The 26,295-nt window shown below is 31.4% G+C and overlaps 2 long non-coding RNA genes across 2 annotated transcripts; one reads left to right on the top strand and one right to left on the bottom strand.

The window, feature by feature from the left end:
- Positions 1-5,145: 5,145 nt before the first annotated feature.
- LOC139905764 (uncharacterized) lies at positions 5,146-7,596 on the top strand. The gene is made up of 3 exons (XR_011780805.1): positions 5,146-5,472; positions 5,652-6,538; positions 6,591-7,596. It is a non-coding gene; the product is annotated as an uncharacterized lncRNA (long non-coding RNA).
- Positions 7,597-22,022: 14,426 nt separating this feature from the next.
- LOC139905768 (uncharacterized) lies at positions 22,023-23,187 on the bottom strand. The gene is made up of 3 exons (XR_011780808.1): positions 23,033-23,187; positions 22,574-22,960; positions 22,023-22,299 (listed from the first exon to the last, which is right to left on the bottom strand). It is a non-coding gene; the product is annotated as an uncharacterized lncRNA (long non-coding RNA).
- Positions 23,188-26,295: the final 3,108 nt, after the last annotated feature.

Genomic DNA, 26,295 nt, shown 5'->3' with positions numbered 1-26,295 from the left:
ACTACTTTATCCTTCTTAGTTAATTTTTTATTTATTGCTTTTAAATAATTAAAAATTCTTTTCGATATCCCACACAATTGCACAATTGATATCAAATTTTTGTTTCAGCTTCGACAAATTTGAAATATCAATTTCTCACCAAATTTTTACACCCTTAATTCTATTTCATCCCTTTTCCGTTTACATCTCACCTCAGCTATTGACATTAAACTAGTCCTTTGTTTAATTGTCACTTCTGTTTTCAATCCTAAAGATGAAATGACACTTTTGCTTAAAATATTTCTTTTTTGTTGTCCATTTAGTTTCTGTTTCAAAATCTTAATGTTTAAAATGAAGAGCTCAAACAACTTTTTTTTAGAGCGAGCTATCAACGGATTTACCATCTAAATAAACAATAATAATGATATATAAACACTCATTAGTCATTAGATATTCCTAAAGTAAATATAGTGTATTTTGTACCAGATATCTAATTTATTGGCATAGCTGATTTCCATTTATTAAGTTTTTTTCATCTTTGATGTTGGAAATTTATACAAATAAGTTCTTATTTTATTATCATTGAACTGATGATCCGATGTTTTAGCAGTGAAGCGAGAAGGAACCACACAATTTGAAGGCATATTTCACGTTTAGAAAGGATAATAACTTTTTAATGATATTTATTTATATCTAATTGACGATAAAAGAATAAATTTATATGATTTATTGAATCAAGGAAACTAATATTAATCTACCGTATTGTATTCATAAATGTAGATAAAATTACAAATGTTAAATTTGTTGCAGAAAAATTTAACATTTGTTAAATATGTTCTCCTTTTTTCTACTTTTTCATACATACAAGCGTATAGTATGAAATAAGATGCAATTCCCCCTTTATATAGTCCCAGCCTAGAGACTCATATGCACTCATGTCTTTTATATAATGAAGTTACATCCTCATTGTAATATATTTGCACTATCGTATAGTCAAGAGTTAATTATGCATGTGTACGTTACATTGTTTTTCCTTTTCCCTTTCATATATTATTTTACTATTGTCTTCGTTCTTGCTGGTCAACGTGCAAATGAATATTATAGCAACCATCATGGTCAATCTCTCGTTATCATTCCAATCCCTTGTTCCTCTATGCTGTGAGTGCGTGGCGACAACTCTGGATATAAAATACTAATTACCTCTTCTTACCCAGGTGTGTGTAATAGTTGTAATCTACAGCCTCGTGGCTAACTAGGAATATTAAACTTCTCCCTAAACTAACGGCCACCGAACTGCAGATGGAGTGTTCCCGAATGGAACTTGGGGGAATCTACTGAAGATCTTCAACGGCTACGTAAGCCTGAGCTCATGTCTCTTATCCGTCCCTAGATACAGTCCCGTGAGTGTGATCTCAACACCTACGACTTATCCGCTGAACCGATAGACAATTATCTCTGTCGCGTCAACGAGGCCAGGCAAAATTATGTTAACTGCTGTGGTCCTCATGCAATGACTCCTACTAAGATGATGTGGTTGTAGGAACAAATATCAAGAACACTACATCCTCGAAACTGAGCCAGACAGCTTTCAAGTTTTACAAATGTAAAACTGTATGAAGTAATCCAACTTGAACGCGCCTCGAGTCAACATAGGTCCATTTCCGGGAAATGGTTACGGACTAAACTGTTCTAACTTCGAAATAAAGGTTCGAAGGACATCAGGCGTATCAAAAAGTACAACTGTCTGCGGGGTCATGCTGGTAGGCCTCCGTCTGAAATGAAATTATGCAAGTTCTGTGCTAACATTCATGTCTTCCAAAGAAAATTCAAGCCTGCTGTAGGGAAGATTTGCTCCAAACCATTTCATTAACCAGGAAATATATAGTGGTGCAGTTGGCAATCAAGTGGTTTGGTTAGATCTGTGATAGATTTGATGTTCCTAGTTGAAGTCTCAAGGATCCCAATAGTAAAAAGATTTTATTATGGAGCACTGTGCTGAGTTTTTAAATCTTTTACGAAACCTCTCTTATAAAATATTCATATCTTGGTTTTTTTACTCTTACTCTGAACAAAATGCAAACTGATCCGAGCAAATCGATGAATATGTACAGGTGTAACTTCGACAACTAGCTTGAGGATGTTGTCTAGTTTATGGATACCTTTAAAATAATTTCAATGACTCGAAAAGAAGAAATACAATTCAATGAGAAGATAGAAGATTTCAGGCTTCAATGGAAGCTGTTGAATACTGCTTGGATGGATAGATTTTCGAGTGAGGTCTTCGATAAGTCCAATTTGCTTTATAAAAATACCGAAAAAAAGTTTGACGCCGCATAATAGATCAATTTCATTTGAAGAAAGGTCATTTAATACCTGATGAAGAAACAACACTGGATAAAACTAATCAACGCTTTGTTAATATATGATGTATAGACGATTCATTTTAAGAAATAAATATTTTAATTTCAAGTCAGTAAAATGATAATTCCTTTTTAACAAAAATAATAAGCGGAATTTTTACATACATTAAAGCCAATGAAGATTCTTCAGAGGTTGTTCACTCTGTAAGAATTCAATTCGTGGATACAAAATGTGTTGCTTATTATTAAGTATCTTTCTTGACAGAATGCTATGTTGAACCGACAACTTTTTAACAATTTGATTGAGCCTAATTTGATTAGTGATCTCCATACAAGAAATGATATCACCGATGAATCATCAATTTTAGGAGAGGGTGTATGCTTCAAGAAACTTCTAGAAATATTTATCCAAGATAACCCTCTTTTTTGTCGTCATTATCATTTTCAAAGCTATACTATGTCTATATATAATGTTTGTGTTCATTCAACCTAAGGAGGGAACCCCATTCCATTTTTCTGCTTGTTCTGATACAGGAACAGAACAATCGTTTATTTTGCTCATCGATGTGAACGATAAAAAAACGAATTTCTATAGCAAATAATGACATTTCAAACTAAGATTTGAGATTTTATGTCGATTTACAACATCAAATTTCAAGAAAATTGTATTTCAGTTGGGAAAATTCGTTTACAAAAAAGAATGATTTATCTTCCAACGTAATCTCTACACAGGAAGGAGCTGGCAGTGTCTCTGAGGGAACTGATATCTGAGTCTTCTGTGAGTGGCCAGCTACATAAAAGGCAAACTCTTCAACCGGAGAGAGCGGATAGCCACAGATATAAGATAGAAAAAAGATTCTAGCTTATCTTGAGACATAGCGTCAAACTTCTTTTCTTATAATCATTAAATTATTCTTTAACCCTCAAAAATTTTGAGGTTATCTCATAAGATGCAGAAACGGAAAGAGTAAAATAAATTTATATTAATAACCGAAAATTCGAGCGATTTTATCGTTCTTCTAAAATGGCGAGTGCACTCCTGCTCTCACTCGTTTTTCAAAACAATACAAGGAGCGGGGATCAAATTTTCGCCTACTTTAAACCTTGATAACTTGAAGACGACATTATTAAATGAAAAACCGGTTACCAAATAGGAAAGCTATTCTCATCAGCTGACGATGCGTAGTTCAGTTAGCACCATGCCGTCATCATATGAGGAGATAAAGAGCTATAAGTGGAACGAGGAGCTTTCGAGGTCCGCTGTAGTCATGGCATTGGTTAATAATGGAGGTGAAATTTCCAATTCAACGATTGCTTCAACCTTAGGAGTGAATTTACGGACTGTTCAGCGTATCCGTAAGAAGGTAGAGGACAGCTGGGATGTTGATGCTACCAAAAAGAGGGCACCCAAGGAGGAAGGCGCCGACAGGAAGGTCAGGGACACCTACTTTGTCAAAAAGGTGAAGAAGATGGTTGAGGATGACCCTACCAGGTCCATGAGGGCCATGGCGAGGGATCTGGGCTGCCATGAGAAAACAATAAGGGATTGTGTATCTGAGGATTTAAAGTGCAGGAGCTACAAGATGCAGGTGGGCCAGATCTTGACCCAGAAGGCAAAGGACAACAGACTGACGAAGTCAATAAAATTGCTCAACAAGCTCAAGCACCCAAAGCAGCCTGGGATGTTGTGGTTTTTCTCTGATGAAAATAATTTCTTCCAAGATCAGAAGGTCAACAAGTAGAACAACAGGTGGATAGCCACCTGCACCAGCCATGTGAGGAAGGTAATAAAGACCAAGTTCCCTGCAATGGTCATGGTGTTCGGGGTGGTCAGAAGTGAAGGTCATGTTATGCCTTCCCACATGTTTGAAACGGGTCTAAAGGTCAATACAGAGGTCTACCTGGATGTTATGGAGAAGGTGGTTCTGCCCTGGATCCAAGGGGTGGGCGGAGACAGGCCCTGGGTGTGGCAGCAGGACTCAGTACCCTGCCATGTGTTCAAAATCTCCATGCAGTGGTTAACCGATAACTGTTATGACGTCGTAACCAAGGATTTGTGGCCTCCTAACTCTCCCAACCTAAATCCTTTGGGCTATTTTTTCTGGGGCTATGTCGAGAGACATACCAACAGACATCCCCATAGCACCAAGGCCAGCCTGATGGACTCCATCAAGGAGGTATTCGGCAACATGGACAATGAGATGGTCAGAAGAGCCTGCGGCCGGTCTAGAGGCCGTATTGAGGCCGTTATTTATGCCAACGGTGATTATATCGAATGAATGGCTACTCTATACCTATATGCTCGTCATAGTTTTGATTTTCAATAAAAAAAGTTAAAAAATTTTGTGTTGTTTTTTGTAGAAAAATATTTTGGCGACAATTTAATCACCACTCCCTATAAGTGTACAACCACTCTCGCTCTAAAATTTTTGAGGGATACTCAATTGGGCACCACTCATTAAGGCATTGCCAATTCCACGCTGTGTCGAAAAAGGACTTACAATTATAAATTTGCAACATATCTTCAATGTTACTTTCTGTCTTTTATAAGAACACACGAATGTTCAATCAGGCTTTGCATAAATTTTATCCTTTTATGAAAGGATATTCATTTTTCACTACTCAGGAATTAAAAAAATAAGGACAACTGCTGCGGGAAAGACAATTCATTCTCCAGACTGCTAATTGAAAAAAAACAAAAAACCGTACCAGTTAAAAGATACATCTGATTTTCATCACTGTAAAATTTTTATAAAATAGGACTCGGCATTTCACAGTTGTTACGCTGTTCAGGCAGAGTGTTACCTGTCTTAATATATGTTTTTTTTTAATATCAAAGCTGCCACCATTATTCTTTTATTCCTCACTATGCTATTACAAAGTCAATGGAGTCCAAAAGTAATTTAGTGTTGTCAAATATTAAGGAATAATTTGTGGCAAAGTATATCTTGGTTTGTACGAAACTAAAGGTAGATCCAGAAATGACTTATTTTTCCATGTACTCGGAGCATGATGACTTCTACTCGGAATCAGAAAAATCCGGAGTATGAGGACTCGGGACCAGAAAGACCTGGAGCATGATTATCCAGACTTGAACTGAACACTAGAAAGGTGGACTCAAATACAGCTCTGAGTATGGGACCTTTACTCTTTTTTTAAATTATATTTACTATTTAGAAAGAGTAATTAATAATTATTTATGGAATATGAAGAGGATCTATAATGAAGATTCAAAATAACTAATGATAATTATGAAATAGGTCTATACGATTATAGTATTATATTTTAATATTTGGTTTCTTATATTGATAGTACTATATGGGTTTAATTGGTGATAAACTCGACGAAAATATGTTGTGGCCTCATTCATCACTTAGGATGATGATTATGATAAGGATACAAATGCGTATCCTCATCTCATATCAAGAGCATGGATATTCATCTAAAAAATCAAGTTAATGATGAATACATCAAGTCAGACTTTAACTCTGATCTCACAAAGATGCTTATTGCATGTAATATACCCTTATCCATTGTTAATCATCATTAAAAAAAAATATGGAGAAATACACGGGTAAACCCGTCCCTTCTCGAGTCACCATCATTAAATTAATGGAGGATGTTGGTAACGATAACATCTCCAAAATCAAAAAAAAAAAAAAGTTGAAGAGAAGGATATTTTTGTTGCTGTCGATGAGAAAAAAGATAATCAGGAGCGATCAATAACTCCTGTATTGATTGTTCCTTTGGACGGCTATTTCTTGGGTCGTCCATATTTCATCATCGTAATAGACATTAAAAGTGCTATTGCCAAGAACAACATCATTTAATTATTAATGACGAATATATATTTGTAGAGTTGACCATTATTCATAATAATCTCAATCAAATTTCTGGGACCCTCACAGCTTTAGAAGGAAGATTACCCTTATTTGTCAGCATTACCATCGTTGAACTGCTACGAAATGATATTAAGCTAGAGCCATTCCGATCTAAAAATCCAGCTTACAATGAATTGTGAGACCTAGCATGTATTGAAGATTCAATTTATAGAAATACCCCATTGTAAATTGTGAAGTTGAGAGAATTTTCAGCATGATTTGAGTCATCCACACCAAATTACGATCAAAGTTATAAGTAAAAGTTATAAAATATTTACTAATTTCGAAATGGAACTCTGAATTTTGTACCATCTAACAGTAAGTATTCATTTTTTTTTAAATCTAATTTTAAAATATGATTTTATTTTAGCTAAAAATATCAAGAATTGTGATACACAACTCATTAAACAGCAAAAAAACAACTGCTTAAATGGTCACAACAACGGGGTAGTAGCTTTGGATGGTTCGCAACTAGTTTGTCTAACACTAGTTTCTTCACTTAAAGACTTGTGTATGATCATTAGGTTCTCCAATATTAAATAGTCAATAAATATGACTTTTTATCACTTAAGGATTAGCTATGGTTCATAAGCTCCAAGAAATGGTGTTCAGAAAACTCATAAAAGGCAAAAACAACTGCTTAAATGGTCACAACAACGGGGGCAGTTGCATTGGGTGTAGCATTCTAATTAGCAATTGTGTGTATACTTCATGATAATAGTATGTTGTTATAAAAGCATAAATAATGGGGGAAAATCTTTTTCGATGCTCTTAATAAGGATTAATATCGCCGGACATTAATACATAATTAGCTTTTGCTCTAAATCTTTACGATGTCAATTTAGAAAACTACATTAATTCAAGAATGGTTGCCTGAATTGTCTTATCGGTTATAAAGGAGTCTTATTTTTATATCTAAGAAAAGTAATTAAGGTTTAAAATTTGACTGCATGGATTAACTTTTCTTTTTTTAGATAAACATGAAATAAATGGAAGTAAGATTCTACAATCTGTTCGTACTAAGATTGGAAGAATAGATGGATTTAATTCTAACATTTTTTTATTAGTATATTTACTGTCTAATTTTATGATTTTGACATTTACTGTATTATTAATAATTATTTAGATCTCATCGGAAGAGATATATCTATCCTGTGCACAATTGTATATAGCAATTTCCACATGAGGAAAAAGGGGGGATGATCTTTTTGATTAAACTCCATTTCTGGGTTGTGTTTTCCAACCTAAAGTTATGACATGTTTAACTGAATTTCGATGTCAGAACAAGAAAATATTATATCAATATTCTTTATTTATAATTTATTGTTATTATTAGTTATATGATTACAATTGTTTAATTTTGTATATTTAACATAAATGTACGATGGCTTTTTTAGTTTTTATAGTATGTAAACTTCAAATATATTTCGAAATACTCTACTTTGTTATATTTATTCTGAGAATATGGTTCATAATGAATTACAATTTCATGGAGTGTGACGTTTTCAAAGCTACTGTAACGGATAAAAAACGTCTAAGTCAATTATATGTAGTATATCTTCATTTTGCTAATAAATACTTTCGTAATCATAATAAAGTAGGCAGATGATAATCAAATCAGTTTTTTAAACAATTATAACCATAATTCTTTCTCCCCCCTTCTCCTTGCAGGCGTTTTTCTTTACAGGATTATCAACTTTATTAATCACTCAGCAGTACACATTTAAGTTATGTGGACAAATTTCCCTATAACAGAGGTTTTATATGCCATAAAAGGTTGATTTATTGATTGCATCATTGTTTTCATCGATACCATTAACATTGAATGGAAGTGCTGGAATCAATCGTTTTCGATCATCATGATTAAGAAACAAAAATTTTACTTCAAAGATATGAGTTGGTATTTTTGAAGTATTGAGGACAGATCGGTTTTATTCTTTTCAGACCATGGGCGAGACAAGTGGTAAGCCACATCATAGGAAAATGTTGTTTTAGGCTTTTGACTGATTTTATACAATAAACTGCTCTATCGATAAGGAAAACTTTTAGTCTCTTGCCACAAAAGTCAGAACCCAAAGTGTTGTTAAGACTTTTTACTTCAATACTTGTAATTGTTCTATTGTCAGCCTTCTTAACATCATCCTAATTTATTAAATAAGGGCAACCTATCAACAGTGCAGTTTTGTCAAAGACAAGAAGATCAGTAAAACTCTATCTGACCAATTAAAGGAAAATTAACACACCGTGTTCAATTTTACAAATTTGATTTTTAATATCAATGTTAGTACAATTAGTTCGTACAAGTTATTATGCTATATAAATTAAATATTGATTATATAATATGTATTAATAATACATATTATAAAATCATATGGTATTTCAACTAAACTCCAGTATTTTTTTGTGCGAACCGACCCACGTTGAGTTCAAGAGAATAATTTCTCCTGAGTGCGTTTTCCATGGAGCTTCGTCGTTTCATTATATACAGAAAGAACTAGTAACAAAGTGGTTGGAGAGATTAGGTCTTCCTAGGTCATAGATCGATTAAAAAATTATTTTCCTTCCTCTAAACAAAAAAAAAAAAAAAAACTTCTTTACAGACTCGCTACTTCATCAATTTCTACCAATAAGTCGAATAATCAAGATGAGAGTGTAAATTACCCATTATGTACGAGGAACTAGGTTTATCATCAGATACTATCGTTCCTGGGTATACTATGAAATTAAAAAAAAAATAAAAATAGAAATACAAGCAGTATGTATTATTTCTTGTTCAACACAACACTGGACATATTATTACTTGATGTATTACAATTTTAGACTTAACCTAAAGATGACAACTGCTCTAATTCTGCTATGTTAATATATTATTTACAATACACTCGGGCACTAAATAATTTAAAAATGACTATAAGGAAATGACACAATTCTGCAAGATTATTCTTCATAATGAATCCACATTAAAAGAATAACTCCCTAAACCAGGAGCCATGTATAAGGTTAGTGTAAAAATTGTTGGATGCTTCTTGTTCTTTTGATGAACAAAACAAACTCAGCTCTTTATTAATAATATATTAATTCTTGTTAAGTATCATGTTTTTATTAATTAAAGAATAAATCCTTAAATTTGAATTCAGAGCCATGTTTACTCTACTAAATAAAATATACTCAGAGATAAATTATAAACGAATAATTGAAACAAGATTTAATCTCTTATAAAAACGTCAATGAATATTTCTTAAATTGTCGTGAGATGCAGAAAAATACAAAGAAGTAGCCTAATTAAGTAGCTTAATTAAATTTGTACGAAATTTAAATTAAATAAAAGAGAAATAGAACGCTGATTTAATCATCCCTAATGAAAAAAACACATATTTATTTCAAATGGAGTAATCAGAGCATTATAAGCTGTTTAAATATTTTTTTGAACTAAAACATTACCGTTAACCCATTGTAGGAGGTTATTATAAATAGAGTAGGTAAAAAAAGTTAATAGGCAAAATTTATATACGATGTGGCAACATAATCTACATAATTGACAATCTGGCTGTATTAGTAGCGGGGTAAAGTGGTGGTTTTTTTCTAGAGTAAAAATTCTAGAGTTTTCTTGGAAAAACTGCTCTCATGTGTTGAAGTAGAGAGGACGATGCTGTAGAAAATAAATATTCTCAAAAAATAAATTCGCAAAATATTTTATAAAAATAAACTAATTACAATTTAGTTTTTGAGTTTTAAAATCAGTTGAAATCTTCAATTTCTAATATACATTTTTTTTTAATTTGAAAAATTATTTAAATGTGAGTAACTCCACACATAATTATGCTAAAATATGTGCTATTAGATCTGGTGTTACGTAAAGATTCCAAATTGACGCCATTATTCCAAGGAGGGTTTACATTTTTAAAATATTTGCAAAAATCTGCAATTACTAATTACATAATCAATTAATCGTCCCAAGTTATAGAATAAGATATGTATTTATGAAATTTTATCTTTTTTATAAAATATGTGTCCCTATAAAACCTTTCAATGAGAAGTCATCTAAAGAGAAACAGAAAAATGAAAGAATCAAAGGGTATTACAATACCAAAGTTCGGTTTATTATGTGTATGGAAAATGAGAGTCATCACTTATATCTAAAAACTCTGTAAAAGAATTCTTTAAATGTTCTATCATTCTGAAACAAAAACAAAACTTTTTTGATTTATATAACTTATTTTATTGCCATATGGACGTTATGTTGTCGTAGACTGTGGTTGCATTAATAATATTTGGGGAAAAAATAGTATATTTACAAATAAATTTATATATGTTGAGTCATCAAGTATATAGTGTCATTTATTCAGTCCAATCCAGTCTTAGGACAGGTCCTATAAGTTCTTGGGACCGATCTTTAAGATCGTCAGTCTTTCGGACTTTCAGTACTAGAACTGATTAAAAAAGATGAGTTACTTCATAAAGTACCAAACTTTATAAGTTTTAGGACTGATATGCCGGACTAAACTGGTCCGAACCGAAACGGAGTAGGACTTCAGTCCAAAATAGGACTAAGACTACGATTATGTACCAACAACCATTAGCAGTCCATGTATGAAACTGCAGACCACCAAAAAAAAGATATATTGGATATATAGAAATTATCAATTATATATATTAATTGATTAGTTTAGTAATTGTTATTGCTAGATTGAGCATTACTCAAGCTCTAAAAAACTTGGACTTTATTAAAGTCGAGAATTTTCTGAAAATTACTTAAACTTGCCCGAAATAATATTTGAAAATTTGATTAAACTCGAAGGATTCGAATATCGATTAATATTATTGAATGTAATTAACTTCTTTTTAATTGATAATAAATTGGCATCATTGATACCTTATAAAGGCTAATTTCTATTAAAAAACAAGGGACCACGAATCAGTTAAAGTCTTGTGGTTCATTGGTGTTTATAGAAGTGCCTTATTATGAAGGGATAAATACCATTTCAGAAAATATTTTATGTAAATTTAAACTATCATATCTTACTCATTATGAACAACACCATCTCTTTTAGAGCCCCAAAATACAAATACCAGGGTTGGGCTAAAGGGGATGTAACCTTCCCCGAATAAAGGAATTTTTGAAGAATTCTTGCTCCTGAAGAAAAAAAAATTATTAAGAAAAAAGGAGAACAATTTTTTTAACCTTGAACAAAAATCACGAAAAGGAAAAAAACAATATTTTTTACATCATACAAAAACACACAGCTCAATATTTCATAGACATTTTTGAGTTAATTATAGGCTTGTACTCAAATTTGTGGGATGAATTAAAATACACAAGAATTTGAACGATAGCTTAGAACCTTTGTTTGATTTAAGAGTCCTACATTGGCCCCGATATGGCAATTCAAATAAAATCTATCAATTTCTCATTCCTTTATTATGAGGATCAATTTAGGGTACTTTCAGTATAATTTGCAGCACATTCAAAGAGTAAATAAAAATAACTTGTAATTTGTCGATAATTATAAATATAATCCATACCTTATTTTGAGAATATTTATTCTAGTTTGCTTTTGTATTGACGGTTTGTCAAAACAAAACAAAATATATAATTAAAAATTTAAAGAATATGACTTTATATGAGGTCTGGTAACGAGCATCTATAGCTAAAGCCTATGCACATCATATTAAAATATAAAAATGGGAGCACAAATCTACATTTTTAAAGCAAAGTTTATCGACGATTAATAACTCCAACCAATGCAGTATTCTCCTTCTAGCAGTGGGGTTCCCAAAATTTTCAGGCCAGCGCCCCCATGACGTCCATATAAACTTCTAGGACCCCTCCCCCTCCATAAACCCATATACGTTTTTCTTCCAAAATGAAAATAATGGGATGGGGTATTTTTTTAGGGATATGAATATTTGTTCTTCCATATCAGGCTTAAACTTACTAAAAAGAAGACGTAGATCCCCACGTCCGTTGATTCTAAGAATGTTCATTTGATTGAAAAACACCAAGGTAATTACACTGAAGGCCCATTCTGCCAAGTATGCTGATGGAAAAGCATAAAATATATTTTTACCTTATTTCATAATACTGGATAGAGATCAGATACTTTTCTTAAGCCAAAAATCTTGGTATGACATCCTGAACTTTGGGCTTAGTTCAATGTAGTTTTTGGGTACATTGTATAAGTTTGCCCGATGTCATACTTTTCTTTCTTTCTCGAAATTGAAGACGCCGAGAGTGGATAGTCTTAAATCAATTATTACAGTCTTTTAATGATAATGACAAAAACCTTGAAAGGAAGAACATAACATTGGAATATGAGGAGAGGGATACTGACTCAATCGATCATAATTGCCTAATATGTTTCCACGTGGGATTGAAGTTTGTACTGTATATTTTGTATTTATGTATGTTGATATTAATTTTCTGTTACAAGAGTTACTTGATGACATAGAAGTTCCTCTTCATGATAATAATTACATTCATCATATAATTATTCATGGTAGATAAAAAGTTGAAGTGATTTACTCAATTAGGTATGATCTCCTGCGGCCTCATCCCTCAGTCCACTGATAACCTCCTCCACATAATGTGACCTTCCATTTATTTTCATGATCCTTCAAAGTGCTAATTATCCGAATATCTCGAAAAAGTCGAGATCTCTCTCCTCCTAATCCATTAATATATTCTTCGCTTTACGAAATTATTTCCTTATTAATAAAAGGCTGTAATAATTGAATTTGAACTGTACATACATTGTCGTTGTCTCCAGTTTCAAGATGGAAAAAGAAAGTATCATGTGCATGAAAACTTATACAAGGTACCCGTCGTTCTTGATTAAAAATAATTCTTGCTCTAACTCTCTTGTTTCCTTACTGGTGGCTTCTAAGAATGAATTGACAACCCAGTCTTCTGGTACTATTAACTATAAAAATCCTGATAACGTTCAGACATGTATCTTTACAACTCTTACAACAGAAGAGCACAATACAATTGAAGGATATAATCTGATATTTTATTTTCTTTATCCAATTCACAGAGGCTTGGAAACTGGTAAAGTTCATATCAGGTTAAATTTCGTTTGAATAACTTACACTTAGATAGGAGGGTGAAGATCTAACTTTGAAAATATTAGTATAATTTCCTTGCAGCATTTCATGCATATATCTTAAAATAATCAATGTCATCATTGACGTTTTTAAATCATCACAAGCTCAGTTTTTTATATTCGAAAAAATAATAATAAACTTTCTGGAAGTTTCCCTTTGAGAACCATGTAACTTCTGTGATTAGAAATAAACGATTAAACTGATCATCATTATCACACCAAGCTGTCGAAACAATCTGGAATTGAAGAAATGTGCCTGGATCTTATTTACTGATGTGATAACAGTATGAATTGATTTGTGAAGTCGACCACTAATATTTTTATCATGCACTGTGGATTGCACAAATCTCTACAAGTATACCATGCACGGCTTTTCAAAAAATTAATGAAGCAACGATGACGAACTATCATGGTTGGTTACTATCTATTTTACTGCAAAAATGTTAGCAAGTGTGTTTTTTTTTCTCTTGTAAAAAATTACACAGGGGAACACTCATTTTATTCAAATGAATTCAAGCCAAAAAAAGGAGTTTAGGTTTTTAGCGAAGAATTCAAATCGCATCTCAGTTTTTGTCTCAGTTATCTGAATTCTAAAATATCTGACATTAAAGTAATTTGGGACTATTATTTTTCAGAGTAATTTTTTACTCTTAAAACAATCCTCAAATTGAAAGTAGACTTAATAAAACTTATGGATAAGTGTTTTATATAATTAAAAAGTGTTTTTATTGATTCTATATCTTGTTCTGAACTCGATATATTTCCATTTTTAGGCTGAAAAATGATGAAAAACGACACTTTTCATTAGATCCTTACAACTTATTTATAATACATAGTGATGAGGAATATCATAGCTTATATTACAGAAAAATATTCAATATATAACTTAAAAAAAAAAAAAGATATATTTAAAAGATGTGCAGCTCCAAGGATTTTTATTTCATTTTTATTTTTTAAGTGATCCCACTTTGAAATATTAAAGTTCTTTACAAATCGTAAAGGGATTACTTTATTGTTACGATCCTAGTATCTCATTCCCAAGGACAGAGCCCACTTTACTCCCTTATGAGGTCTGTTTTTTTCTCTCGGATAAATGATCCTCCCGTCGTCCTTTGTGTAATTTGGAATCCAAATTCGAACATCTCTTAAGATGGATGATCAAGTTAGAAGTGTCTTCCTTTGATTGCCTCGCAGTTCCTTTTACGAGTCTTGACTTGGTATTAAAGTTGGGGGAAAATATGATGATAATGTTGACTATTTGCTAAAACACCCCCCAATTGGAACAAAATATTTATTTCCTAATAAAGTGGACTAATTTAACTACAAATTAGGTTGCAGCAAGAATACTGCAAAATTTATCTTCTATGTTTTTTGAGCCATTTAATCTATTCTTCCTTGAACTGAATTATTAGTGATAAGTATAGACTTCATAATTTATCCTGGTGACTTATGTACAACTGTGTGCATAATCTTTATTACTGCCCAATCATGAAAGCCTTACCAGATCTAGGAATAAGGAACGATATGTTTTAGGAAGCATGCAAACCGTTAGTGGATTGATGTGAACTGATTAATATCATATTTCTAATAGTTTTTGTGCCATGAAATTCTTGCAGTTGTATTTTTCATTGTATAGCTTAAGGATGTTAAGATTTTTTTTCATTTATATTTCTGTTTATTTGTCTTGCTGGGATGAAGGCTGATATCTCCAGACTCTAATAGTTTCATAATATTTTCCTTACATTCCCTTCGCTCCTTTGCTCGCAAACCGTTAGTGGACTGTTGTGAACTGATTAAATCCATTTTTCCAATATTTTTTCGAGCCTTAAACTTTCCTCGAAGTAGCAGACAAAGATGTTTCATGACTCTCAGGCACTTGGGTTTAAATAGTTAAAGAAATATAAGATAAGTTATGCAAAAAATATATAAATACGGTTTTATAATTACTGGACGTCCTTTAAATACTTGCTTGTGTTTTAGCATATAATTTGGGATTTAGTTTATGGATTTTACTTTTATGTATTTCCACGTTTTCAACTAAAGTATAAGTATCTATTCTTAGTAGTCTTTTGCATTGGATAGTAATAGTATACTGAGTATAGGCACCAATAATGAAATACAATAATACGATATCGATATAACGTACTTTTATCCTAACAACAGAACCACATTCAACATATTCATTGGTGCAACTTGTAATAACATTTTTTTAAATTTTGTAGATCAATCAATTTGTTTGTTTTATGCATAATTTGTAATCACTGCTCTTTTTCTCTTTTAAAAACAATATGATTTTTGACACAATGATAATCCTACATATGTAGAAAATGCTGGAAAAGTTTGATAAGAGTTGGGTAGTTTTTGTTGTGGTCGATACAGTACTTACAATTTCATTTCAGAATTATTTTTTTTAAAATCAGAATTGAGGCTTAAGATATTTCAATATTCTATTTTTGACTTTGTTTTTGGAATTTTCACACTTTAAAATAGTCAAGTACCAAATTTCAAGAGGTAGCTCTTTGGGCTTTCAAAATATACAAGAAAAAGTAACATGTAAAAAATATATTATTAATATCAATTTTACTGTGTTTTGAAAAGGGGAAAAGTTTTTGTTTATATATTATGAGTGTGCTTATGAAAAACGGTTAGTAGCACTGAGTGTTACTTGGATAAGCTCATAATGAAGGTGCTTCATGTTACATGCATAAATACCCCTCCCCCTCTCTCTATTTGATTGTTTATGGCTGATGTTCCTTGAATTTTTTTGTACGTCATTTTACCATGCAAACATACAATTTATTCTGCCCTAAAAACAATATATCATTATCATCATTTCTAGGACTCTATGACCTTCAATTTACTAACTAAATATTTACTTTTTTTTGTCACAAGACACGTCAGTTACGTCAGAAACGTTGCTGTTTTTTTTTTCTATTTTCACTAAACGTGTATATGAATTGACGCTAGGTATTTTTATCTTAAACCTTTTATGCCTATGGATATTTTGCCTGAAACCATTACGCCTTAGGACATTTTGCCTTAAACCCATTTTGCCACATGGGTATTTCGCCTTAATATATAAGTAAATGAGGTCTATATGTTGTTATTGTTTATTTTTCATGAAAATTGATGTTCTCTTTGATTGTTTAAATCAAGATAGGTAATTGTATTACTGTAAAACGCATGAAATGGTTGTTTTCTGTTGGAAAAATGTAGGAATTATCCCCAAAATTCCAACAAAATTTTAATTTGTAATGAATTAGAACCAGAAAAAAAATAGGTTCGAATAGAATTAGTGCTCTTTTTTATTAATTATCATTAGCATGATGGATTATTTATATTCGGAACGACTCATGGACTGATATTTAATGTGTTTGATAGTAATACACATTATATATTTTGATTTAAAAATCTGAAAAGTACGTCAATTTTAATGAAAAATGAGCAATAACGACTTATAAACCTCATTTATTTCAAAATTAGAGCTCAATATCCTTGAGGCAAAACGGCTATACGGCAACTTTTCCTGAGGGAAAATAGTTTCAGGCAAAAGTACAGAGTGCCATATGATATGACTTATATTTTGAAGTACAAATGTCATTATTTGAAGAGAGATATATACCTACATATGCAACTTTGTAGTAAATGTAATGTCTTAATAATAGCAGATATCTTAGACACCTAACACTAATTTGCTATTAACCACCCAATACTCTCTCTTCAAATCATCCCTACGAACAACTTGCCGCCTTTAAAGTTCCATATGTAATATCAGGGCCGTTGGAAGTGGAGAGTAGAGAAGAGATTTAAATCCAGACATGGAATTGTCTGAAAATTGTCACCAAGTGGACTCAGACTTGACTTAAACTATGTGTAATAACGATCATCACTTGGAAACATATAAACTCAGAATAGCAGTTATTTAGTATTTGGGCTCAAAGTTAATTTTAAATAACTTTCATTTTAACACAGATACTTTGTGAAGAAATAACGTTTCCCAAGATTTCAGTATTTTTCATATTTATTTTTCTGAATGGAGGTGAAAGACTCCTTATTCACGGAACTTATGTATTCACAATGTGTTCAGGAGCCACTATTTTGAGTATTTCGTATGCTAAGAGTGGGTGTGCATTACATCGCCCCAGTTGTCGCAGCTCTGTGCATTTTTCAAGGTCCAATTTAGTTATTTAATAGAAATAATTATATAAGAACATATAGATATCCTATTTTTACATCTTGTCTCTGAAATAAGGACTGATAAATGAAGTATCCGGGTTTTCTTTTATTTAAACTATGTTACAATCAAAATTAAACACTAAATTTTTATGTTTTTGTATTTTAAAGTTAATATTTTATCTACTCTGAGCTGTAGTACTTGACCCTAAACTGGGATTTGGAAAAAGTGGACTTGAATACGACTCAGTATATTGGAAATTTATGCATATGAACTATTAAAATGATACATCTCCCCACATGTATTATTAATATTAAGTACGATCAAACGACGATAAACATACTTCAATGCATTTAAGCCATTATATTTGGTGTATTATAGGTAGTATACAACTCATAAATATCCAGGCTTGTTGTCGTTCACCTTTTTAATCGTTCTCTATTTCGAATTCGTTAAGTTCACTAAATCATTCACATTGAATTTTGTTTAATTGTATAACTTAGAATTAGTTTAATTGTTCACTTTTAATAATTCATTTTAAATGGTTTTTCGTTTTGTTTTGACTAATTTCAGAAAAATAAAATGCAATCATAGTAAATCGACAAATTTTTAACATTAACTAATAGATCTAGAGATGAATTTTCGAGTGGCAGTTCTTTTGGCTTAAACTATTTTACCTCAAGGATATCTCACCTTAAAATATAAATAAATGACGTCGGTATTGTTTATTATGGGTTGAAATTGATGTTCTGTTTGAATTTTTTAATCAAAATATGCACTGTGTATTAACTGATTAGTTCTGGTTCGAACTCATGCCACTGTGAAATTCCTCAAAGGACTATTTTCTATTAAGCGCGTTGTCCATTGAGCTACATCGTTATGGTAGATTTCATTGATATTAAATATAGCATACACGAACAAGATATGGAATAGCAAAAATGAAAAAAATACATTATTCGTCATAACAAACATATTATGCATACTAAATCAATAGTTTAGTTTAGCTTTTTTTTTGAAATTGGGATATTTTGAGCACTTTTCGAGAAATGATATCAATAATTAGGTTAATAATGATTTGTAAGAGAAAAAATATAAATGACTGAAAATTTTGGGAAAACAGCATTAATAGAAAATATTTTATTAAATAATTAATATTATACTTATATTTCATATATCATTTAGAATGTTACAGAAGAATATTTACTATGCAGGATTGAATTTGGATTCTTTTCTCTGATCAGTAGTAAATCTTTATTATCAAAGCTTTTTCGCTTATAAATTTACTGAAAATGATACCACTTTTTTTTAACAAAAATTCATCAATACAGAGAGCATTTCCCAAAAATGATGCTTGTTTTGTTACAGACACTTTGACTTTTATATTATAGTTATTAATTATTGTACCTCCATTTACAGAGTAGTGGCTGCAGAAGATAAAGATGGATTGATTTCTGAATTTATCATTAGTTTTCCGATGATAGGATTTTTCCAAATGTCTTCCTAGAAATCGTTTACAAATAAAACTAATTTAATTAACATTTCTAACGATGCAGAAAAGCCACCATAGGTAGCGTTTGAAATTTGTTATTGAAGAACTAAATTTGCATACTAACTATTAATTTACTCCTGTTAACTCACCCAAAGACATGGTTGCTACGCGGTTTTAGATATTTTAAGGTATTCAACATTATAAGTTAATTGGTATTTGAAGGATAATTGGGAAGAAGTACCTTGAAGCTCTTTATCTATTTCTCTTTTTTTCAGATTCCATGAAAAATTATATTTAATAGAGATCAAAGAGGATAAATTTATGGTAAGAATATTATTTTTAAATTTGATAAATATTCTATGTATACCTTTTTGAAATTAATGTATAATTTTATCTCTAAAAAAATGATATTTATCCGAATTTTACTTATATTTGTAGGAACAATTAACTTGTAGTCTCACAAAACCTTTTATTATTTGACAGGAAGCAATGTATTATGTTTAAAGTTATGTATAAAATATGAATTACTAGATATATGGATGAGTGGAAATTTTAAAAGTCAACGAAACCTCAGAGATCACCTTTTTCTTTTAATAACAATAAAGGACAAATATGTAAACTCTTTATACGTCCTTCATAAATACATTGAATTATAATATAAATAAATAGTTGTATTTGAATTTTGAAACAGAGAGTCAGCTACAAGTTTAACATTGGAATATTTTGGATTTACAGAATTAATGTATATACAGGGTGTCCACGATAAATTGGAACTACTTTAAACTTCATCCAGATTCATAATGTGGATATTCGGTGTTAAATCATACTAATATAAAAGGTTGCGTGAACAATACATTATAACTTCCACCACAATTGTTTTGACAACAAACAATAGTTATCATGGAACAAGCAAGGAGAGGTGCCATCCTCGAATTGGCTCGGGCGGGACACAAGCCCTCTGCTATCTACAAGCTTCTTAATTATCCCAAGACCACGGTGTACCGGGTCTTCAATGCCTGGGAGGTTGAGGGGAAGGTCTGCTGCAAGGCCCACAACATGACAAGTACCCGAATCCGCACTCCCCACTTCCTTGAAGGCCTCCGGAAGTCCATCAAGACTTCGCCGGGGACTTCGTTGTCCAGGTTGGCCAAGAACCGTGGAGTAAGCAAGCAGCTGGTCTCCAAGGCTGTGAATGAGGACCTCAGGTACAGGTCATACCGAATGGCCAAACAACACATCCTCACGGCATCCATGAAGGCCACCAGGCTCACCAATGGTAAGTGTCTCCTCAATGACCTGAAGAGCCATGGAGGAAGAATTCTTCTCCGATGAGAAGAACTGGACTGTCGGCAGAAGCTACAACGTCCAGAATGACAGGTGGCTTACCAAGGAGAGAGAAGAGGTCCCTGCGGTCTTCACCACAAAGTTCCCGGCCTTTGTGATGACCCTGGGTGTCATCTGCAGCACCGGTGAGGTGATGCCTCCTTTCTTCTTCAATCCCAAGGAAAGGGTTAACGCGATAAGGTACTGCGAAGTCATGGAGGAGTTTGTCATCCCCTGGATGAAGGATAAGGCCGCTGGGAGGGAGTTCATATTCCAACAAGACTCAGCGGCCGCACACATCGCTATGAGGACCACTAACCTCTTCAACTCCCACGACATCACTTTCTGGGATCGCAACACCTGGCCCTCCAACTCACCCGACCTCAATCCGTGTGATTCCTACTGGTAGGAGAAGTTGGAGAGGGAGGTGTGCAAGGTCAGCCACAAGAGCATCGCGGCCCTGAAGGGCTCCATTACGAGGGAACGGAATACTGTCGATTCCGCGGAAGTCATCAGGGCATGCAAATCCTTTTGGGCCAGTATGGAGAAGATGGTGGCTGCTGAGGGAGGACATGTTGAATAAATTTATTGTTTAATATCATGTCTAACTTTTTCATATTAATAAGTACACTCCAAATTCCATTTTTATCAAGCAGGTTGAATTTTAAGATAGTTCCAATTTATCGTGGACACCCTGTATTTATAAAAAATATAAATATAACTGACTATAAGTATCAGTATAAATCTTCTAAATTCACTATATAATAAATTTTATAAAAGTAGTTTTTATTAAAAAATATAGATGCAATCTAAATGCATAGTTCCATCTTGTAAAATTGGAAAAGTTGCTCGAAAAAGATGTTAAAAAGCATAAAGAAGCTGCTTTTTTTTCGATTTTCTAGCAAAAAATGGAGAGCTATTAGAAAAATAGAAATCTATCATACCTCAAAATTAGATCCTATTGATACTTTTCTTAATTTTGTAATAAATAGAAATACACTCAAATATAGAATTATGTCTCTTGAGTTTTTAAGATAGTTAAGTAAATTTAGTTTTTTATCTAATTTTGAACTTGGAAACAATTTATTTGCTAAAATAAATGATTAGAATATTATATTTACTAATATTTTTTTAGAGCTCCCCCCCCCCCCCCATCAATTTTTTGTAATATTTTTAGATGGAAAATTAGTTGAAAGTAAAAAGAAACTGATTTGTTCCTTTCATTTCAAAGACAAATATTTTCGCACAGAAAAAATATGCCCGGACAAACCTATGAAAAACCGTTTGCTGAAGGAAGATGAAGTTCGGTCTTTAAATCTTCATAATACTTCCATGTTTGAGCAGAACACCAGAAGAACATCAAATTCTTCTTGTGTTGGAGCACAAAGGAAGAAAACAATGAATAAACTTAATCAAATGTCTGATTTTTTTTTGGACGATTATAATGTTTCGTCTTTATCTGAATTGAGGGGAAATTTAGATTTGAATTGCATTACAAAAGAAATACAAGTTATTTGGGTGGTAAATTAAGCTCAATTTTTATTCATAACTAAAAACTATGCAATTTTAATAAAATTTAATTAACATATTGAAAGTAGTAATCTATGTATTGTTTTATATAATGATATTAAAAATTCAATTATATAAAAAAATCTTTATTATATAATAACTATCAAACACAACCCACAAGAAATTTAAACAATATATTTCAGCCTTAAAAAATGGTATTAAAAAAATATAAAAAATAATCGTCACAATATTAAAAATAAATTTCCTTATTTAGTAAGGTTTTGCGGTTTAAAATCACATAATTAGAAACTATTTAGAACAGACTATGTAATTAGTGGGCGTATAGTTAAATTAATATAACATTAACGTTTTTAAAATGACAAAACGCTTCCTTTAATTGGGCTCTATCTCCTTGTTCCGATCGTTTATTATTGGTATCTAGATTTCACAGTAGTTGTGTCCTGAATTGTCATCTAAATTTCTTGAAATATTGATGAAGCAAAGTCATTGTAAGTTTCTTAATAACTATATGAATTTCGTGCAAGCAATTAAATTGACCATTATTTTTTGAAGATTTCAGAAACAATAATGATCTTAAAACAATACTTTAAATTAAAGAGCTCACAAATACCATAATCTGATAACCTTCAGCATTGGATTTTTCGTTTTTCATTAAGTTTTAATTCTATATTATTTGAAAAAGTTTAAATGTCAAATTTATATCATTATGAGATTATCAATCAGGACGTTCCTACTCATAAAATATATTGATATGAGGCTTATGCCGAGTCAATGATCGAATCAGTTGTAAAGGAAACAACAAAATGAGTTGCCATATGAACGTTGTGCCTTAAAAAGCTTTGGAGTCATGGCTTAAGGATTATAGTAAGGGCTGGAATGAATGTATTGTATAGTAATTCATGCTTCATCAAAGAAGACTTCCTTGCTTTATTGCATTTGAGATTTTCTTCTCGTTGGTAATCTGGAAAGTGTTTTTCATTTTCAAACGCTATTATAATTTTTCTTTAACTCTTGAAGAGGGAACATCCAAATCTAAAGTACATGTGATCTTAAAAAGAGTAATGTTGAGGATCTTTTGAGGAGTTATAATTAACTCTTATTCATTTCATAGTTAAAACAATCTAAAAATAGGAAAGACAAAAACAAATAAGTAATTCCAAAGCAAACACACTTCCTGGATATGATGAACCTACACATATTACGTACGAATCCCAACTACTCCAAGGAGGGAGTCTTTTTTGAGGTAAAATTCTTGTAGAGTTGATTATTCTCCATTCTTCCAAGTGAAATAAAATGACTGAATGTTTATATTATTTGAATTTGTGATTCCAAGTTGTTATTACTTATTTGAATGAACCATAGAATGATTTTATTATAATTACTTCGAATTAATTTTCACATATTACCAGAACAATATCAAGAAAAAAAAAAAAAAGTAGAAGTGAAGTGCAACTCTCAGAAAAAGTAGGAGTCGCACCTTCATTTCTTCAAGTTTTTCTGCATTTTTCATATTCTCCAACCCCCTTCATTTTACTACATAAAAGTTGAAAGGTTGAGTTAAATACAACTACAAATGAGTCAGGGAAAAACTGTACACAACAAAAAGAAGAAAGACGAAAATTTCTTCTGTAACCGAGCCTTAGTCCTTATTGGATTCAGAGTAGAATTCAATGTTAATAGAAATACAAGGTGTTATAATGACGCATTTCCAACTTATTTTTGACTTCCACCACGTTTTTAATAGTGACATCAAAGAGTACATATAACTCTTACCGAAAGTAGCTATATAACGAGTTCTTTGAAAGTAACTATTAGAGTACCACTGTTATAGTTTAGGGCGTCAAAATCCGTCTATCTTGCTCAACAGTTGTTACAGTAAATCAAATTAAAAATTATGGCAAGCTCTATTACATGATGGTATAACCTGAACTATTTCCTTGCTAGAAACAGAGTGGGATTTGTCTTTATTTTCTTCCATTTATAGCTTCTCTTAGCTAATATAATAGAACGACACTATAGTAAAGTAGCTCATCTCCAAAATATTCTTCAAAAAACCATGTTAATTTTTGGTTTCTTTTATTTTTACAAACTGGCAGCTCATATTTTTTTATATTCAACTCCAATTGATTTCGTGACACTTAGACCAACTTAGTTTGAAACGAACTTGACGAGCTTTGAAACAAAAAAATATTCGAAGTAAATGATTTTAGAAAATTTAAAGAAAAAATGATGGAAAGTAAAAACTTGAATTCTTAAATGATATGAACGAATTTTAAGGTACTTATGTATTAATTTTTAAATAAATAATAGTAGTTACGTCTGCATTTAGACATATAACTTACTTTATAAGCTATTTAAAGGCTTTGGTAGAGGTGAAAAGAGTACAAACATATAATTTTACTATACAAACAAATATTTGTTATGAAGAAACACAATTATATACCTATATTGTACGTCTCTCAATATTAATTGTAACCTTATTAAAAATTTATAGTTTTTTTCCCTACAAATCATGTCAAAAACTACAAATCAACTTTTTCATAGAGGACTTATGTTTTTTTTTTTTTTTTGGGGGGGATAATGAAGGTGTAACTCCCTCAAACATTGACCATATGACAAAAATCTGGTATCAGTGATTGCTACCCTGTTTCTAAATTCAGTAATGCTTCCACATTACTTTTGAAAATGTCACGTAAATTCAATATGATAATATACATTTATTTAAATCACTCAATCTCACATTTTCAGTGATTGGAACGTTGATTGGTTCAATTTTAATTAACTTTTGTAGAGCTGTGACTAATTCCGTACTGTTACAAGAAAAAGGGTTTACTATGAACCATAAGTGTCGTTACAGGAAATGGCTAGTTTTTTAAATCTCAAGCAATAATAACTGTCGTGTGAAATATTTAGTAATTTAAAGTCTGGAGATTCTTTTTTACAAAACTGCTATCATAACTAACAAAAACAAAAAATAAAACAAAAAAAAACATTTTCGGTATGTAAAAAACGAAAATCATCAACATGTTAAACTTCAAAAATTTGAAAAAATATTTCAGAGGAGAGAAGATTACCTGACATACCCAGGAATTACTCCCCAAGCTCGAACCTTAAATTTACTCTGAGTTCAAACAAGGGCTTACAATTATAAATACGTAATAAATCATCGCTGTTACTCTCCATCATTCATGACCGTACGTATTAGTGATTATTTTATACTTAGATCTTCTCTCTTCAAGAATGATAACAGCTTTGGGATATAAAAAGAGAACTCTGTTCTGGTTGCCAACAAAAAAACAACAACTGAATTTTAAAAACTACTAAGGATTTACAACTCTAGTTATAATGAGGGAGGGATTTTTTATGAGAAAAAACATAGTTCACTGTTTAGAAAATAAAGTTTCTATGTCTATAGATGACTCATTTTTGAGTATGTGCTTAATACCTAAAATAATACTGTAGCAACGAGGGGTTGTGACACCCAGCACGTCATATTAAAAAAAAACTTAATAAAAATAATAATAGCTAGTTTTACGTTGGATGCCTATTTTATTGTAAAAAGGGCTCATATATCTTAAAACACGGAAGTACTAGAAATATTGTTTAAAAAGAAGTACTTTAGCATCTATGTTTGCAATTTTGCTTTTTTTAGAATTTTATATTAAATAACTTTTTAATTTTCTTTCAAATAATTTGAATTTATAAATAAATGTTTCAATTTAAATATGGACATAAATATAAAAAACTAAAAATTTTCAAATTGACTACACGATGAATGTGAGTAACAAAGGTATTGAAAACCTTTGTGTTATAGTCTAACAAATAACGTCGAGCGATGCTGAGTTCATTAAAGAATAGTCCAACCGATGGTGATAATGGGACGTAATTGGCTATCTATCATATAATTTCGAGTCTTTTTTTTTCTTTCTGTTTTTTGAAGAAATGTTTGAGAGATACAATGAGGATTTCATACCAAAGCCATAAAATTTGTAATAAGAATAAAAAAAGCATGGAAATTATTTGCATGAGTACGCACTATAAATAGGAAATTTATGGTCCAAAAGGCTCATAAAGTAATTAAAGAAATGACTCTCTAGATGTCATTGAATTTTTTTAACTCCCTATAACCGAATGTTACTTTAATTTTTTTCTCATTCATAAATTACACTAAAGAGATTATCGATTATAATATAGGAGTCCTTGACGACATTTCTCGAAAATGATTCACAAATAATACATGTTAAGGTGGGCCTCACAAACCAATCTTATATTTTTATTTGTCTCACCCTTCCATTTTGTTCCCTTCATAATAAAACATCACTGTCCCAAATATTTTTGACTCTAATTAATATTTAATAATGGCCCTCAGATCTTAATGTTTTGTTCTATATTTAAAAATTAGCCGGAAAAAAACTCATATGTCCATTTTTTTCTAATAACATAAAGTTTCAAAACC

This window comes from Lepeophtheirus salmonis, chromosome 6 (genome assembly GCF_016086655.4).
Source record: "Lepeophtheirus salmonis chromosome 6, UVic_Lsal_1.4, whole genome shotgun sequence".
In the NCBI taxonomy this organism is placed as follows: Eukaryota; Metazoa; Arthropoda; class Copepoda; order Siphonostomatoida; family Caligidae; genus Lepeophtheirus; species Lepeophtheirus salmonis.
Note: the sequence above shows the minus strand (reverse complement) of the source record. Positions and strands in the feature narration are given on the sequence as shown.